General features: G+C 35.8%; 1 long non-coding RNA gene across 1 annotated transcript; it reads right to left on the bottom strand.

Moving 5' to 3' along the window:
* Positions 1-816: 816 nt before the first annotated feature.
* LOC133737474 (uncharacterized) lies at positions 817-2,149 on the bottom strand. The gene is made up of 3 exons (XR_009859854.1): positions 1,809-2,149; positions 1,195-1,551; positions 817-1,083 (listed from the first exon to the last, which is right to left on the bottom strand). It is a non-coding gene; the product is annotated as an uncharacterized LOC133737474 (long non-coding RNA).
* Between the last annotated feature and the right edge of the window lie 3,508 nt (positions 2,150-5,657).

The raw sequence follows: 5,657 nt of genomic DNA, 5'->3' as shown, positions 1-5,657 counted from the left end.
CTTTTGATCCATTTTGCCGAAAATCCAATAAATCTTGAGAGTTCTTGGGCCTTGTTGCTTCAACTTCAAGCCTTGTCACCTTCCAACGCCATAACACTTCATTTTTCCATTTCTTTTTCATGGTAACGTTGGAAACTTCATTGGTAAGTTTTCCTCCTTTTCGCAGGGTTTCCTGGTTGGAGCAGGAAAACTTCTTTTCTGCATTTCTGCTCATTTTTGTGGTCCGTTGTTCCTCATTTTTGCTCCCCTTAACGTTGACAAGCTCCTCTTTCCATTTGTGAGTTCATTTCCACTTTTTAGCTCCGAGGTCCTGAAAATAGAAACTATTAAGAAAAATAGAAACTTTCCTAAAATGAAAAATGACAACTTTCCTAAACTGAAAATGGAAACTTTCCAAAAAGGAAAAATAGAAACTACAAAAATGGAAACTTTCTACAAATAGGAACTTTCCCAATCGAAGAATGGAAACTTTCCTAAACAGAGTTTTATTAAGGAAATAACGCAGAAAATGTAGGGAAATGCAGTTAAAACGTCGCATTAGAATGCTCCTATCAACCCTCTTTTTTTTTTAATTAGGACCAATGCGTAAAAAAATTAAAAATAGAATGACAACATAATTGATACTTTCAAATATGCTCCTTATACTTTATTTATTTATTTATTTATTTTTGAATCAGCCAAAGAACTTTCATTAATAGGAGACCTCAATTGAGGTACTTATAATCATGATTGATTACATCAAGAATGCATTCAGGAACTTGCTGTAGCCACACAGCACAATGATTGGCTTCAAAGCCAATACTAGCAAGTCTTTGAGCCACCATATTACTTGAACGAGATTGGTAACAAATCTGCACACTTGGAATCTTTTTCATTGTACATTGAATGTCATCTATCAAGCCTCCATTAGCTAGAAGGGTGTAGTCTGGACAAAGAGCTTCAGCCACGGCCTCAGTGTTGTCACTCTCCACAACAACATTTTGTACTTGAACAATGTACATGCCATAGCTCTATATTCAGCTTCTGCGCTTGATAATGATACTGTCTTTTGTCTCTTGGTACGCCATGAGATAAGAGAATCTCCTAAGAACACAGAATAGCCAGTAGTAGATCGATGAGTGATAGGACAACCCGCCCAATCTGAATCACAAAATACTCTTAAGTTCAAATTATTACTAGAACTTAAAAGCAAACCTTGGCCAGGAGAAGACTTCAAATATCTGACAACTCGAAGTGCAGCAGCCATGTGAGGTTGACGTGGCTCATGCATGAATCTACTAAGAATATGAACAAAGTATGTGATGTCAGGTCTGGTAATTATAAGATATAGCTAACAGTTCACATTGTTTCGGAGATGCTGTATGTTCAATTGGACTAGCAAAAGCTGCAATAAACTGTCCAGAAGCATCTCTTAAAACTCCTCCAATGACCCTTTATTCTGTTGGGGTAAGAAGGCTGCATATCCACATTCAATTTCAAAGCACCATTGTCTGCAGGCTTCCATCTTTGTTGTTGTTGCCTGCGAGGTTGCTTCGTACTGCCTCGTGTTTTCTGAAACTCATCAAGCCATGTAAAACAGCTTAAGACAATATCTAGGACTTGAGGTGTTTGTTTTGTGCCTAACCATAGTAGGTTGTTTCTATTTTTCCATGAGGCCCAGACTATCATCATTAATCGTGCAAAAATATCATAACTCAAACTAAGTGCTCTCTCGAGCATCCACTCTTTGAAATTTATAGAAGACAGCAGGGTGTTGTGCAAGTGAAATGGTGCTTCTGAGATGATGGTAGAAGTTGTTGGACACTTACAAAAAAGGTGAGCCACATCTTCTATTTGATGATTACAGAGGATGCATCTTCTATCTCCTTCAAAACCCTTGGTCAGAAGTCTCTCTCTTGTTGGGAGTAGGTTGTTGCAGGCCCTCTATACACAAATACTAACCTTTCCAGGCACTTTGGCTTTCCATAAACACCTCCACAGCTCCTTGTATGGATCACCATAAGACGTAGACACAAGAGCATTTTACATAACCTCACTGAAAGTGATAATAAATTCACTTAAGAATAATAAAAACAACTTGCCGATAATCATTTAATCTAGTAAGATAAGAGTTTATTAATTTTTTAAGTGAGGAGACATGAGTTAAACTCACCCACGATCAGTAGGTTTGGTAGGTGTAGTAAATGTATGCATATATGGGACATCGAGTAATTATATATAGATGAACGAATATCAGCCTTCGAAGGAAATTGCAGTAAAATTAAGGAGGTGCTTCTAGAAGTGACTGAAGAGTCAATGCCATCACTTTGTATTGAAAATTCGAAATAGCTTGCACGAAAGATGGGAGAGATAGAGACAAGGACAGTAACAACTAACAAGTATCAGACACTTGAAAATGATCTGAATTATTACTTAATGTCAAAGAAGTTCCATTCTTGTCAAGAGATGGTCTAGTCATCGCATGCTTATCCGTAATTAGAGGACTGATCATATAGTTATCTACAAATACCGCGATCCACCACTTCTTTTATATATACTAGCAAATTAATTGATTATGAGAGCGAAAGAAATATACACTAATATTAGCCTATTCACCGGAAAATGCACAAAGACAAAGTTAATTCTGATAAATGTAGATCATCATTTCTTGTATAAAACATAATTTGATTTATATTAACTATTAGAACTAAATTATGTTTATAACATATATAGCACGCGCGAGTACTTTTGTTATTATTGATCATTTCGTCAAAAAGAAAAAAATGAGTTACATCAATCATATACTTGTCATTACTAAATTGTGGACGGAGAGATTGTTTCTACATAAAACTGAAAATTAGATTGCCGTTTCAATTATATATAACTAGAAACTGCCTAAACCCTATGAAGGTACGTGGGAAAATAGGTGGTTAGCTGTTTAGAAGTGGTTAGTTAGTTTTTGAAAATAATAAGTTTTTATTAATTGTTTATTTAAGTTTTGACTTTTTTATTCTTGAAAATTAAAAATATATATAAAGTTCTTTAATGTTCTGGGTATACAAAAGTCAAAAAAAAAAAAAACAAATATTATTATGGCTAACAACACCACTTCTCTTAAATGTAGTATAGATTATATAATGTGTAATACCCCGGAAATTAGTTATTAATTTTCAAATGATTTTCAAAATTTATTAAGTTGGTTGTTCTGCCATTAGTTGTTTCGAAGGTGAAGTGAAAGTCATTCGAACGAATAATTACTCGAAACATTTTATTTTCGAGGAGTCAAGAGTTGATTTTTATTCGTTGAGTTTCTCCAAAAACTTTCTTTATGAAAGTCGTAGAGCGTGTCGATACGAGTTTGTAAATATGTGGTACTCGAAAATCGAAGATTGTATGAAGAAGTTATGAGCGACGGAAGTTATTTCCATTTTTGGAAATTTGGCTATAAAATAGGATTTTTGAGAAAATTAATTTCACTTTCCGAAATTGGAAAGTTTTCGGTAAATTCCAGAAGCCGTTCTCTTTCACCCAGACGACCCGACCTAGTTCCACATTTAGTTTCCGGCATCCTCCGATGACGAGACCAGCACCAACCGGGTCAGATTTTCTTCCTCTTCTTCTTCCCCTAGCCACTGGTTTGCTCCAAGGTGCACTGGAAGCGGTGGATCGAACAGCGGATTCCATGGCGGCGCTGACCCGAACACAGCTTCCTCTTTTGGCCACGACGGAGGCTGAAACCGGTCATGTTTTGAAGCTCTCTTCCTCCTGGTTCTATCCATGTAAGCCTTGAAAATCGATTCGAAGTGTGGAGCGAGAAATCACTGTTTGAAGGTCAACGGTTATGATTTTTTGGGCACGATCTAACTCGATCTAGACTGAATCGGCCTTGGTGCCAGTTATGAAAGTTGTTCATCGATCGTGTTGTGATCTTCAAGTTGGGTGGAGATGATTTTCTTGGTTTTGAAGTTGGCCGACGGCACGTAGGCTTCACGCATAGCTGCTTGTGGCGGCGCGTTTGGCCTCCTTTAGAGCAGTTCTTTGCTCCGTTAGTCTCCATTCGTCGAATCGAACATGTGATTGACTTGATTGTGCGAGCGGGTTGGATAATTTTGTACTTGTCTCGGTTTGTGTGAGAAGATGTAACAAGATTTTGAGGTGAGTAAATCTCACGGTGTTTCGGTTGTTAGATTAATTATGTTTTAATTTAGTAGATTTAATTGTTAGCATGTGAAATCATATTTATCAAAATAAATATTTGTTTTGAAATATATGAACTTGATCGTCAACGATTCATGGATAAGTTAAAACAATGTTTTGTTATAATATGATTTTCGAGTAGGGTAATTTGTATAACTATAGTTGATATTAGTGACATCCCTGAGTGGATGAATACGTGTCTCTCTCTCTCTCTATATATATATATATATACCTTGGTGGAATTGTGTGTGTAGTTTACTACTTTACTATCATAATGCAATGTGATGTTGAGGAAAATAAAAGAATTCGGAAAGAAAATATGGTTTTGTCAGCTTTGAGTTTTGCAAGAAGTAGGTTTGATTTTGGTGATGGTTTTGAGTTGAGAAAACAATATTTGGGAAATGATTTTGTTATTGTTTTGAGGTTGTTGGAGATGAGGAAACAATTTCATGTGACAAACCTGTGTGGTGATCTGTGTGATGATCTGCATGATGATTTTATGTAAATGATGTGGTTTGTTGTTGAGTGGTTGATGTTGTGGTGATTGGTGTTATCAATGAATGATTGTGTATTGTTTTCTAGTTTATTTCTATTATTGAATTGCATGTTTTCTTTCATAATCTCCTAAACTAAATTATATGCAGGGATTACTGTTTTTTGAATTGATTGGTTTTAATGTAATCTCCTGAACTAAACTATATGCAGGGATTACTATGATTTTGGTTTGTACGCTTGAGGTGATCTCCTGAACTAATTTTCTATGCAGGGTAATGATTTTACTTAGTTTTAAATTGTGAGTACAGTTGTGGTTGAGATTTGTAGTGAGTTGTGAATTGATTTTGAGATGTCATAATGATGGTAAATGCTTTTTGTCGAGAGGAAATGAATGTGATGTTGGGGTTTATCGTTGGGACTAAAAATGTTCTGAAAAGTTACTAAGGTGACAATTACTTTTGTTAAGACATGAAGGACGATTGTAGACTGTTACGTTTTAAAATATTTTTAAAACGTTACTTGAGTTTGATTTATGTAATTGAAGTTTTGTGAAACTAAATGCTAAGTTGAGAGTCAAAGCATGCATGTGGGTTTTTAGTTAACTTACGTGAGCATGATATTGTAGGAGGTAAACTTGATGTTCTTTGTCGTAATAATTGCACATCGATTTTGTTAGGTTGAGATGACTTAAGCATGTGTTTTGGTTGTTTCGGTTTCGTTGTTTTTGAGTTTACTCACATGAGCTTTCATGATCGAGCTTACCGAGTTTTTGTTTGCAACCCGGTGCACTATTCGATGGTGTAGGGGTTTATCCTGCAGGTTAGGGTGAACGTGATTGGAGCTGGGTGGTATCTTGCTGTTCCAGTTATAGGTTTAGAAACTTGTTAGTCTTCCGCTGTGTAGTGAGTGTGGTGAGTTTGTTTACTTATTGAATTGTAGATTCAGTTTAATCTGTAAACTTAGTGTAATATAATATATGACTCTAA

This window comes from Rosa rugosa, chromosome 1, assembly GCF_958449725.1.
Source record: "Rosa rugosa chromosome 1, drRosRugo1.1, whole genome shotgun sequence".
Classification (NCBI taxonomy): domain Eukaryota; kingdom Viridiplantae; phylum Streptophyta; class Magnoliopsida; order Rosales; family Rosaceae; genus Rosa; species Rosa rugosa.
This window is presented reverse-complemented; position numbering and strand designations above follow the sequence as displayed.